The sequence below is a fragment of the Equus quagga genome, chromosome 6 (genome assembly GCF_021613505.1).
Source record: "Equus quagga isolate Etosha38 chromosome 6, UCLA_HA_Equagga_1.0, whole genome shotgun sequence".
Taxonomy (NCBI): domain Eukaryota; kingdom Metazoa; phylum Chordata; class Mammalia; order Perissodactyla; family Equidae; genus Equus; species Equus quagga.
In genome coordinates, this window is record NC_060272.1 from 46,191,399 (window position 1) to 46,205,587 (window position 14,189).

Sequence of the window (14,189 nt, forward strand, 5' to 3'; positions counted from 1 at the left end):
TGCCAAAGGTGACAGACCTGGCCTCACTTTTTAATGTCTTTCATAAAATGTAGAATCTAGGCAAAAACACAAAATTCCAGATGTAGTCTGACCAATTGGAACATAGTACAACCTTTGGATTCCTTAGTCTATGCTTCACACCTGAATTAATTAACCTAAAATAGAATAAGTTATTTTTTATTAGCCAGTCACAGACTTGGCTCATAAGAAAATTAGAGTCAGCAAAAACTACTATGTTGATCAATTTTCCCTCTATAAATTTTATTTTGTTGATTTTAACCTATAGTTCTAGCCTACTGAGAACTTTCGAGTCTAAATTTAGCTACTTTCAAGTTTGATGTGCCTGCCCTTTATGTCTTTGTCAATACTGGCAAAAACATCAAGAAGACTAAACCCGTATCATTAAACTGCAAATGCACCTTGAGAGCTTGAAATTGGTCAATTAAACAACCCTCCTAGGAATAGACTTTCCATAAGTTATTAGGAATCTACTATATGCCAATAACATTAATACTAGCTCTCCAAAACAATGCTGTAGGAGTAGACAGTATTTAGACCTCTTTACCAGCCAAGGACATTGAGGATTCTGTGAGACGGAGGGACTTGCCCAAGGGCACAAGCAAGAAAATGGGCAGGAGGGACTTGTACACCACTCCTTACGTCTTCAAACTTCACAGATGCGCTTCTTGTTATGCTGTTTCAAAAAACAGCATCAACTAGCTGCCATACTGAGTACTTAAACAATAAATCTTTACCTGTGTGGCTAATCCTCACAACAGTTCTTCTAGGAAGACATTATTACATTTGTATTACAGACGTGGAGACACCTGAGGCTTAGTGAAGCTGTGATTTGCACATAGGCACATGGCAACTAACAAGCAGACCCAGGATTCACCCCTCATCCATGTGGCCCTAATGCTGCTGTGTTGTCCTCCACCAGAGGCCATACACCCACCGGACTACACAATCAGTTAGCCTTCACTTCCCTTTTGTACACAAGAGTGTCCTGGAGTATCTTTGCCAAGTGCTGTCCTATAATAGCAATATACCTTGTTTCTGCTTATCAAGACTCATCACATTCACCTATTGGGGAAGAATGTACATTAACGAGTAGGTGACTAAGAAAAACAATCAGAGAAAACTATAGAAGTATTCTAGTTTCTCATTAATCATTAAAAGATGATGGTAGGGGCCGACCTGGTGGCGTAGTGGTTAAGTTCCCACCCTCTGCTTCGGTGGCCTGGGGTTCACACAGGTTCAGATCCCAGGTGTGGACCTAGCACAGTTCATCAAGCCACACTGTGGCAGCATCTCACATAAAACAGAGGAAGATTGGCATAGTGACAATCTTCCTTAAGCAAAAAGAGGAAGATTGGCAACAGATGTTAGCTCAGGGCCAATCTTCCTCACACTCACACGAAAATGATGGTAAAGTCTACCATTTTCCATATATTGCTCAACTTTGGTGAGCTTTTACCTCCTTCTAGGGAAAAAAAGGTAAAATATTTTCTGTCTTTAAATGTTCTATACTTACAGCAATCAGCTAGGAAAAAGTTATGACTTCTTTTATATCTAATTAAAATGATGCCTTAAATATACAGACAGAAGTTTAAAATTGAAGTTCAAAAAAGTAGATGAGGCGTGCTCGCTTCAGTAGCACATATACTAAAATTGGAACAATACAGAGAAGATTAGCATGACCCCTGCACAAGGATGACACGTAAATTCATGAAGCGTTCCATATTTTTGAGAAAGACAAACTCTGTATGACTCCACTCATAGGTGGAAGTGAAACATGTAGACAAAGAGAACTGATTAGTGGTTACCAGGGGAAAGGGGGTTGGGGAGTGGGCACAAAGGGTGAAGTGGGGCACCTGGAACAAGACTGACAATAATGTACAACTGAAATTTCACAAGGTTGTAAACTATCATAATCTTAATAAAAAGTAAAAAAAAAAACAGTAAATGAGGCAAATATTGCAAAATATTAATACATTTTAATATGAGTGATAGAAATATGGGTGTTATATTCTTCTTTCTACCTTTAGCAAAGTTGAAGTTTTTCATAAGGAAAAGTAAAACAAAATATCAAGTTTATGATTTGATAATGCTCGTTTACCCTCTAGAAAGTAATTTTCTTTTGAAATATTTTCATCATTTATTAATACAGTTTAATATAATTTACTCCAAAATATTTTTCTCAGATACAATTCTTAAAAATCATTAGAGGGTCTGGCCCAGTGGAGTAGTGGTTAAGTTCATGCACTCTGCTTCAGTGGCCTGGAGTTCGTAGGTTCAGATCCCAGGCACAGACATAGCATCGCTTGTCAAGCAAAGCTGTGGCGGCATGCCACATAAAACAGAGGAGGATTGGCACAGATGTTAGCTCAGCAACAATCTTCCTCAGGCAAAAAGAGGAAGATTGGCAACAGATGTTAGCACAGGGCCAATCTTCCTCACCAAAAAAAAAAACAATAAATAAATCATTAGATCTCAAACTTTAAAGTTAATCAGAATCCCAATCAAATCCTTACTACAGTCAAAGCATAAAATCTGTCATTTTTACTTTTAAGCCTTACTAACTACACTGCCTTGAGTAGAGTATTAAATTCATATTTGATTTATTATCAACTGCAAGGTGCTTCAGTTTCATTTTAGATCCCTCGCATTTAAACAACATTTAACAGAGCTGAAAGCTGTTGCTGAGGTTGATATGTGTTGGCGTAACAAGTAAATGAGATAACTGCCATTTTTACATGTATGAATTATTTGGCAGTATTATGAGTCAGTCTGACTCTAAAATGATAGTTAATTATTGAGTTAGCTCTAAGTAAAGTGAACTTCTCCTGCAGTGAGTTCAGAGGAAAGGTAAAAAAGAAAAACCTACCTTTCAGTCTTTCTTAAACCTTTCCAAATCTTATAATATTTTCTTTAAAAAGGAAGCACTGCCCAAAAATATTAAAAGAATCAGACACCTTCATAACCATTTCATCCCTATAGGCTTGTCCAAATGCCAGCAAAGTGGCTGTAGTTGACTCTCTTGCCTCATAAACGTGAGGCAGAGAGTAAGTTTTCACAGAGCCTTGAAATAGGCATTAGCAGACAAATAACTATTAGCCAACCAGACACTATAAGAACCTGATTGCTCCCAAGACCAAACTGCAAATGGAGGCTCACTTGAGTAGAGTACCAAAACTACTGTGTCAGCACCAGGGAGCTAGAATTCCATTCTTAGTACTGAAGAGGTGGTTTGAAAAAATGCCTCATCGAAATAATTATCATTTCTTGAGAGTTCACTATGCTAAACCCTTTATGTGTAATAACTCTTAATCTTCTTCACCATTTGTGAGATTAATTTTGTATGGCAACTTGATGACCACAGGGTGCCCAGAGATTTAGTCAAACATTATTCTAGATGTTTCTGTGAAGGAGTGTTTGGATGATATTAATGTTTAAATTGATAGAATGAGCAAAGTAGATTGCTCTCTCTAATGAGGATGGGCCCCCCAATCAGTTGAAAGCCTAAATAGAACAAAAAGACTGACTCTTCCCCATTAAGAGAGAGTTCCTTCTTCCTGACTGCCTTCAAAGTGGGACATTAGCTTTATCTTGACTTTGGACTTGAATGGTGACATCGGCTTTTCCTGGGTTTTGAGCCTGTCATCCTTCAGACTGGAACTATACTATCAGCTCTCCTGGGTCCCCAGCTTGGCGACTTCAGCTCTTGGGACTTGTCAGTCTCCATAATTGCATGACCAACTCTTTATAATAAATCAAACAAATATATATGCTAAAGAGTATATATACATCCTATTGGTTCTGCTTCTCCGGATAACCCTGATGAATAACTATTTTATGAATTAGTGCATTTATCCCGATTTTTCAGTTGAGAAAGCTTAGGTTTGGAGAGTATATATTACTTTTCCAAGGTTTCTTCTTCTGCTAGACTCTGAGCTTCTGAAGGACTGGCACTTTCACTGTTTCATTAACTGATGTGCCCTAAGTGCCTAGGATGCTGTGTCACGTAATTCAATCTGTTAACTCAGTGAATGAATTCAGCTAGAAGGTGGCAGAGCCAGGGCTTGAAATTGAGTCTGGCTGCCACCCAGGTCTGTTCTTTTAGCCTCCATGATGAACTCTCTCTTAAAGTTCCCTGACATTTTCAGAAGGCAGTCTTTGAAAGAATAGTCCTCAAAAGAACATTACTAGCCCATTTGAGCCCAGTTCTAAAGTTATTAATTCCTGAAAGATGATAGAATCAGGACCCAAAAAGGTGGAACAATGAACTTACAAGTTGAAATTTAATTAGAAAAAAAATGTAAAAACCTTTCCTTTATTCCAAACAGCAACTAAACTTAGATGGATGTCAGAGGCATAGCTTAGCTAGAGTATAGATAAAAAAGTACCAGTAGAATTAATTGACAGGGAGCTTGATATAAATCAACACTGAGTAGTGGGTGCCAAAAGAGCTAATGCAATTCTTGGCTGCATTAATAGAATATTTTGTCCAGATCAAGGGAAATAATAATTCCATTCTATTATACCTCTATATCAAACCGCATCTGAGCCACACACTTCAAGAAGAGAAGTAAACTGGAGTATATTCAAGGGAGAGTCACCAAGATGAGGAGAATCAAAGCCATGCTGTACAAAGACTAGCTGAAGGAACAAAAGATGTTTGATACAAGACAAAATTCTGCAAATATCTTAGATGCTTTCAAAATCTGTAAGACCATCACATCTAAAAGCCAGATTTTTTTTCTGACTGGCCCCAGAAGATGGACTTTGGCTTAATAAATACAAAGTTAATGGTACAGTGGACTGTCGCAATTTTCTAAAAGTGAGGTGGATTTATATCATGAAAATGGTTAAGTTCTCAGTCTCTGGTGTTACTCAAAACCAACAAAACTACAATTTGTATTTAGTTAGCAGCTAAGCTTCAGGCAGATTGGTGGAGCAGAAGACTTACAGTTCCTTCTAGACATAAATGCCATGATGTCCAAACAGGATGTGAAAGGGGAAGAATCAGGGCTCAGGATGAACAGAATGGGAGAAAATATTTGCAAACCACATATCTGATTTGAGGTTAATATATAAAATATGTAAGTAACTCATACCACTCAATGGGAAACAAATAATCCAATTAAAAAATTAGCAAAGGACCTGAATAGACATTTTTCCAAAGGAGATATTAAAATAGCTAAAAGTACATGAAAAGGTGCTCGACATCACTATTCAGTAGAGAAATGCAAATCAAAACTGCAATGAGATAGCACCTCACCCCTGGCAGAATGACTATCATCAAAAAGACAAGAGATCAGTGTTAGTGAGGATGTGGAGAAAAGGGAACCCTTGTGCACTATTGGTAGGAATGCAAAGTGATACAGCCACTGTGGAAAACACTATGGAGGCTCCTCAAAAGATTAAAAATAGAACTGCCATATACTCTAACAATCGCACTTCTGGGTATATATCCAAAGGAAATGAAATCACTATCTGGGAGTGATATCTGCACCCCTGTGTTCACTGCAGCATTATTTACAATAGACAAAACATGGAAACAACCTAAGTGTTCATTGACAGATGAATGGATAAAGGACACGTGGTGTATACACACACACACACACTCACACACAGTGAAATATTATTCAGTCGTAAAAAAGGAAATCTTGCCATTTACAACAATATGGATGGACCTTGAGATATCATGCTAAGTGAAATATGTCAGACAGAGAAAGACAAATACTGTATGATGTCACTTGTACGTCAAACCTTAAACAACTAAGCTCACAGAAACAGAGAACAGATTGGTGATTGCTAAGGCCAGGGAGAGAGGAGCATGGGCCAAATGGGTGAAAATAGTCAAAGGGTACAAACTTCCTGTTATAAGATGAATATGTTCCAGGAATGTAACATACAGCATGGTGACTATAGTTAACAATGCTATATTGTATATTTGAAAATTGTTAAAAGAGTAGATTTTAAAAGTTCTCATCACACACAAAAAAAGTTGTAACTAAGTGAGGCAATAGATGTGTTAGCTGACCTTATTGTGGTAATCATTTTGTAATACAAACATCCATAAAATCACTACATTGTACACCTTAAACTTACCCAATGTTATATGTCAATTATGTCTTACTAAAACTGGGAGAACAAAAAGGGATAAATATCCCCCATCACACGAATAACATAAAAACTTAAAAAGCAGTCAGAATGAGAAGAGGAAATAAAGTGAAATCTATTGTATGCTTAACAGTGCCGGCACTGTGTAGGGAGCTTCCATTTACATTCTTTTATTGAATCTTCACAGCATAATGAGACAAATTATTATTTCCATTCAGAGAGGAGAAAACTATAGTTCAAGGAAGTTAAGCAACTCACTCATTGTCACAGACTTAGTGAATAGAAGAATATAGATTCCTATATGAGAATATAGCTTTCTATGATTCCAAAGCTCTTTCCTCCACAAGGGAAAAATTCTGGTGTGATCTGCCCACACTTTTCCATTCCTCATATCAAAGCATTAGTGATCCTTTCTAAAAGAGGCTGTTGCTGCCAACATCTATGCAGCCACTGGGGTGGAAAATGTGCTTCCACTTGAGACTGTGAGGGTCACCTGCTTTAGAGATATAGTCTGCTTCACACCATTTAGGATCCTCCATTTTTTAATCTTCATCATGCTTGTTAAAAAAAAGAAATAATGATATTACAAGATTATCTGAATATGGCGATCCTTTAAAATTTTATTACATCTAAGTTTTGAATAAAATATAAGAGATTCTATATAATCTATTTCTGATAGTGATACCAGGGGAAGTGTATAATAAAGCATCATTCCAAAGAATTCCGTACCAAAGAATTAGGAATATGATTCTAAACATCCCTCTCTTCTTTAACAACCCCATTAATTTCTTTGATAAGCTTCTGTATTTAGTTATTCTAAATTCCTAGAATTTACTGTATTGTCAGTCTATATAACCTATGTACAAAACTCTCCAGTGGCTTCCTACCTCACTTGGAACAAAAGAAAAAGTCCTTGAAATGGCCAGTGCAGACTTACACAATCACACTCCTTACCTTTCTGACCTCACCTTTGTCCATTCTCCCCCTTCTCATTCAGCTCCAGCCACACTGGCCTCTCAGCTGCTTGTCAAACAGCTCTTACCTCTGAGCACCTTCTGTTCTACTGCCCAGGATGCTCATCCCTCAGAGAGCTGAATGGTGAGCTTCCTCACCTCCTTGAGTCTTGAATCAAATGCCACCTTCTCAATAAAGCCCACTTTGACCACACTATTTAAAATTACAGCACCTCAACCTGAAGCTCCCTATCACCTCCACTTGCTTTATATCTTTCCATGGAAATTACCATAATTTATGTTCTATATATTTTATTTGGTTATTATATTTCCTCCCCACTAGCATATTAGCTCCAAGAGGGCAAGGGACATTTTTATGCATTACTGTACTCAGAGTTATAAATGCCTGTTGAATGAATAAAAGAATGAATGAATGGATGAATGAACGAGGTAACAGTGGTTTTTAGTGGTTTTTAGGCAGTAATTAGTCTTCGAGTAAATGTCAAGTAGCTCCACTACTCAAAGATGGTATAAAACACCGTGTGTGTTTACTGCCTCTGTATAAACATCTCTTCCAGCATTGTGCAAAGATCCCCCTAAAAAAATATTTTGAAAACAGTAAGATATCTATTAAAATGTAGTCATTTCTCTGAAATTTAAGAGAAACTATACAATTTAAGTCTTTTCCACATGCACAAAAAATATGACTACAGAAAAATATGGTGGCTTGCTTTCTCTTAAAAACATTGCTAAGAGATAGACATATTAGATTAGGTAATGCATATTTAAGCTTTAGGATCATTGTCCTTCCAAAGAATGAAGAGGAAAATGTTTTCCTACCTACTGTCTCACTCACAAAATGTGTCCTCAGAAATATTTCCACCATCATCAATTGTATTTACAAACCCGTCCATGTAGAGCCCTGTGCCAGGTACTAGGGATGTAGGTGAAGCAAGTGAACAAGAAAATCCTGCCCTGGAAGGGCTTCTGACTATACTTGGACAGAAAACGAAAGGAGAAATTGATATTGACCAGCTTCCTCCTTGGAATCAGCAGAAATACTGCCAACGCTCTTACAGATGAATGATACACAAGAGGACCTGAAAGGTTTTAGTTGAAAAAGCTCCTTGAATAATTGAGAAGGGATTACAACTGAATGAAACACATCCATATTAGTTATAACTTGTTCTCAGTTGTTAGCTATTTCCTCTAGTGCCTCTGAAGGATTAATAAGGTTATCAAGACAGAGTGTCACAACTGGTAAGTGTTTTAACCCTTACTGTGACCTGCCTGGCAGCAACTGTGAAACTTTAATGGTACCTAAATTGCTTAGTGCTGGAACACGTTACTGATTTATTTCTAAGTATCCTATTCGATTCTTCTATTCCCCATGACTAAAGAGTCCGACAATGTTTCTGATTGGTGTCGCTGCAGTGATAATTTTGGATGCTGCAGTATTCTGAAGGTCTATTTTACATAATTTTCAGCTCTCTACTTTTAAATCTCTCACTTACTCATCCTTTTAGGTCTTCATCTGAAATTCTCACCTTTTCAAGTTCATTTCCTAGTCAGTCTAGTTATAGAAAGCAAACACCGAAATCACCATCCAATAAAACCAAGGCAGACATCTTGAATTTAAGTTACATCCGCTTCTACGAGGAAATACCAGAAGTGCAATATAGAATCAAGACTCATTCCTTTTGTTCATGAATTTAGGTAGGTATTTTTTCTTAAATTTGCAAATACTCAGTTGGATCATGCCAACAAATTGAGCTTATTATTTTAGGCTGCTTCTTAAAATGTGAATGAGGTGATAAAAAATATCATGAGTATTTTACTCCTTCATGACTTGGAATGAGAATCAAAGGTTGACTTTTGTTTGATCTGGTCTAGACATCCTGTATCTAGCAAACCATAATCCCAGGATTTTACAAGATACAACTAAGGCCGTGGAGAGAGCAAAGCCAGCCATTGCTGCTTACCACCACCTGTCGGGAACGTTAAGCTGCAGGCATGTATTCACCCTCCCTGCATTAACAATGCTTGTAGAGATAAATGCAACATGAGCTGCAAAGGTAACAGATGCTGCATTTTGATAAGGTTTTAATGGACATGGACATTTCAAGGAAGCTATAACGGGTGACAGCTTAAATTCAGTGCCTGAGAAAGCCTTTAATTAAGATTTACGAGGCCAGCTACTGGAAGCAAATATAAAATGATTGTTAGACATGGCAAAAAAGTGAGATGACTGATGGTCCCAGTGGTTCATAACTAACCGTCATTCTAACTTAGGTGAACTAATAAAAATCCCAAATCTGGAGAGTTTTGTAGTTCTGTGTCACAGGGAATGGAAAGGAACAACTCCGGAATTGTTCAGCCTGGAACCAGAGAGTTAATAAGAGCCAGGATATCAGCCTGGGTGATAAACACAAAGATGATAGTGTCCCACTGGCTTCTGATGATCAGGAACCATTACTCCTAGCTGCAACAATGCCTGAGAGTTTTAGTCTCATCCTCTATACTGTCAAACAAGCCTTCAACCCTGTTTCCCATCCTCTCTCATCCAAAAGCAGGCTCAAAAGTGTCGTGCAATCACCAGCGAGAATAATACTCCTGTGGATCAAGATCAGAATCAATGCTGTTAGCCTTCTTGAGAGAAAGCCCAAAAGGAGGTGACCACAGCCTGGCTCAAAGTGCATTTACAGTGCACTGGCAGCAATATTTGCCATACAGGGGATCCACATGCTTCTACAGTTGGGAAGTCATAATGGAAAACATAATGTGTACGCTTTTGATAGGATCATGTTGAACAGGTAGCTTTTCTTTCAACTGAAAAGAGGCCAACACCAAGGGGGCAAAGTAACTGTAAAAACCAAAAAATACTGAAATAAAAATCATTGCACTAATTCCTACTACTATCAAGCTAGTATAAAAGTTTTTTGTGTATCCCAGAGTCATAGAATCTCAGATTTGGAAGAACACTAACAGGTTTCTAGTTCAAAGATATCTTGAATCTTAAATAATTCTATGAATGAAAATCACTCAAATATCTTAAACTCACTTTTCATTTTAGAACTTTTTTGGCCAAGATTTTTTTTTTCCAAGTAAAATAAGGGCTACAGAGAAGATAGTACAATCACATAGGACAGAGAATAAGACATAAAATGTAAAATTATTATTTTTTATTTCAGTGCAAAGAGTTAAGGTAAAAGGGCTAGATATCTGAATTATAGTGCTTAACCTGGACAGAAGTAGAATGAGTAAATCTATAGACTTACATGCAGTTACTCAATATATTTTCAAAAGTAAAATTAAGATAAGATACATATTTTCATTATGGAAACAAGCTAACAATGAAGGCAAAATATTTAGCAATGCACAAACACAAGTTCAACACATTCCCTGTTTTGCAGCACCATACGCAATCTTCTGTCATAACAGAACATTTTATTGCACTTATTTATTTACAGACTAATTTCTCTATTATTCTATCAGCTTGCCCAAAGCAGAAATTGTGCCTTAGTTATTTTTGTATTCCAGTGCCTAAAGTAGTGCCTGTAATGCCTCTAACATAACAGGCACTTAATAAATGCTTCTTGAATGAAGAAGAGATAAATGAAAGAATGAATGAATGCCAGGACCTGAGCTAGGCTTGAATGACATTGATCCTGCCCTCACATAGCTTACAGTTTAGTTACTGTCTTAGTCTATTCAGGCTACTATACCAAAATACCAAAGACTAGGTGGCTTAATCAACAAACGTTTATTTCTAACAGTTCTGGAGGCTGAAAGTTCAAGACCAAGGTGCTGCCAGATTTGATGTCTGGTGAGAGCCTTCTGCCTGGTTTGACGATGGCTGCCTTCTTGCTGTATCCTCATATGGCAGAGAAAGAGAGAGAGCAAGCTCTCCGATCTCTTCTTATAAGAGCACTAAACCCCTCATTAGGGCCCCACCCTCATGACTCCATCTAAACCTAATTACCTCTTAAAGTCCATGCCTCCTAATACAAACACATGGGAGGTTAGGGCTTCAATATAAGTACTTTGGGGTACACAAACATTTGATCCATAACAGTTAGGGAGACAGAAATGTAAAAGGGAAATTATGGCTATATAGAAAGAAAAATATTTTAATAGTGATACAAAAGAAATGTAATGAGAGCATCAAGATTAGCAAAGAATTAGGTCCCAGGAAAGAAATGTAGATTTTATACATTTTTTTCTATTCATTCAACATACATTTATCAGATATAAATATACACAGGCATTGTTTAAGATGCTAGAAATGCCATGCTGAATAGGAAGCACTAGCCACTGCCCTTGTGGAGAACGAGTTGAGATAATGTTATAAAAAGCTATGTGTGTGTACTTGAGGTCTCTCTTTCTCTATGGCCTCCTTTGGATGTGGGAGAAAGATGTGAGAAAGAGACTCCAATTCAAACGGTTTGTGCCAGAGTCTAAACTTGGAGAAAATGGTAGAGACACTAATTTTTCTCCATGTCTAAGCCAAGATTTTTCAATCTAATTTAGCAGCAATAAAGATATTTTTATCTCCATTTGATTGTCTCCTATATCTTATGTCTCATTTGGTTCTAAATGCTAGACTTTAAGCTCCAGAGGTGGCAGTTGTGAAGGTGTAGTTCCACGGTTGGTAGTTGTGAAGCTGGAGTTCCATAGGTGGTAGCTGTGAAAGTGGACAGAAATGGAAATAGATTATTTTCTCAAGACGGTCCTTACTGATCAACTGAACTGAGGAAAGAAAAGAAAGAATGTTGCCTTAATTTTTGGATCCAGCAGCTTGGTGGATAATGATGCCTTGGTAAGATGGGGAAGAGTGGGGAGTGGGCTAAGAGGATGATGTTTCCATTGGCAAAAATAAGGAATAAAGAGGAGAAGCAGATTTATGAGAAAGAAACAATTTTACTTTCAAGCATACGAAGGATGAGGTAATGTGGGGTTTCTATGTGGAATATTCCAGCGGAATCTTCCAGTAGGGAATCACGGGGAAAAAGGTGCTCTGGCGCCCAAAACACTGACGAGAATTTTCTACTTACAAGCTATATTTGAAGCCACCACGGCAGATAAGATTGCCTAGGGAGATGTTATAATGTGAGAAGTGAAAGCCAGAACTTTGGAGAGGTCAGCTCTAAGGCATGAACAGTGAGAAAGAAACAAATGAAATCAAAGACGTTCATTCAGAGAAGAATGGAAAGTCATTGAAGAAATGTCATGGAAGTTAAGGGAGGGGAAACTTTCAAGAACAAAGGGTGCTTGGCATCTTTGAATACTGGGACAGGCCACGTAATACAAGAACCCAGAGCACGCATTTGACTTTTCAACTAAGGGGCCACTTGTCACTTAAAGAAAGGGAGAGAAGAGAGTTGAAGATGGAGAAAAATGTTATTAAAAGAATACTTGAAAACATTTGGACCCAAACAGAAGGAGAAAATAAGGACTAGACAACAGCATTTAATATGAAACTTTTGTTTTCAAAAGTAACATTAAAAAAGCAAATATTTCTTAAAACACATTTTAAAAATAATTCTTAGTAAAAATTGAGGTGTATTAAATTACCTAAATATTTAATAGTATTTTCAAGTTATTTTCATAATCAAATTCCTTTTGGAAATTTCTATTTTACATAAAAGGGTTTCTTTTTTATTCTTTTTTTATTCTTTGTCAATTTATCATAATGCAAGACACTTTTAAAAAACAGATCTATCTACTCACAGAAAAGTTGAGGCAGAGTAATGCCAACCATAGTAGTTGAAGTTTTTCATTGTAAATAATCTCTTTTAAAGATAACTTACTACAACAAATAGACTGAAAGCAGGTTTAAAATTCGTTCCCCAGACTCTATGCTGAAATTGCCATCACAAGATAAGTCGATTTTTAACCATAAGCAATTGGCTCAGTGCTGCCAATTAATTTGAATTACCTTTTCATTTACAAAAGTGTTTCATTTTCTTCTAATTAAAAACTTTCCTTATTTTATAAACCCATTGTTTGTCCATTTTGTTTGGTTATATATGTTTCTGCCTTCATCCTGTGGGGCTTTTAGTCACTCCACAGTTTTTGTCAAATATTACTTACTGTTCATTTTCGAGGCAAAATTAGAGTGAAAGTTAGCAATAATAACAACGAATTCACGAACCATGAAATTGGTGCATGGAAATAAATTGTGCTAATTTGGCTTAAGATTTGAACACTGCCATATGAATCCTTTAACACAAACTCTAAGATAATAAAAAGCCTCATTTTTGACACTGCTCAAAAACATAAGGATTCATTCTTTGGAAATGCAGTGACATGATAAAAACAGAACACAAATTGCTACCAAGGAAGGGAGATGAGGTGTTTGGGCAACACTCTAGGAGAGCTGGTACCCTCTCAATCTGGTCAGGATCTTCCAGTTGATCATCATTGTGGGCAGTGACCCGTGGAGGGGAGATTTGTGCATTTCCAAGTAAATCTTGGAAAAACACTCTCATCATACTCACACACACACAAAAATGCTTCCTCACCTGGTTCTTGCTGATCATTCTTGAAGTGAAGTTCCATTTAAATTGTCATGAAAGTGAAATGCCCTTTTCCTTCCTTGAGTTTGTTTTGAAGGACATTAAAGAGGCCTTGGGGAAAGTTGGACTTGTGGCTGCTGGGCTTGTATTTGTCCTACAGATAAATAACTAATTTCATTTCTTGGGGATTAATGTGTCTATGCTCTTCTGGAATGCGTCATTATTGTAAGAAGTCGCTCTGCGTTTTGAAAAGAGAATAAAAATGTCTCTTGTAGATATAGAACATTTTTTTCGCTTTAAAGACACATAAAATGTGATGCTGAAGCCATCTGTCCCCACAGCCTTTACTGATTTTAAATCAGCTCTAACCCATTCGGTCTCCTCAGCTGTTAAATTAGCAGCCACCGCTCTATTTCCCCATCCTTAAAGCTATGGCCATATAGTTGATTCCTTTTGCAAGCTTGGATTGATATTTAAACTAGTTCAGTCATGCAAGAAATATTCTTTCCTTTTTAAAAATGATATAATATGAATTTACGAGCTGAATACTTGAGGGTCCTAGGATAAGTTGAACTGATTCCACATAACCCTC

At 37.1% G+C, this 14,189-nt stretch overlaps 1 non-coding gene across 1 annotated transcript; it reads left to right on the plus strand.

Annotated features, from left to right (window-relative positions):
• Window positions 1-1,641: 1,641 nt before the first annotated feature.
• On the plus strand, window positions 1,642-1,748 carry LOC124241409 (U6 spliceosomal RNA). Its single transcript, XR_006889191.1, has one exon. It is a non-coding gene; the product is annotated as a U6 spliceosomal RNA (small nuclear RNA).
• Window positions 1,749-14,189: the final 12,441 nt, after the last annotated feature.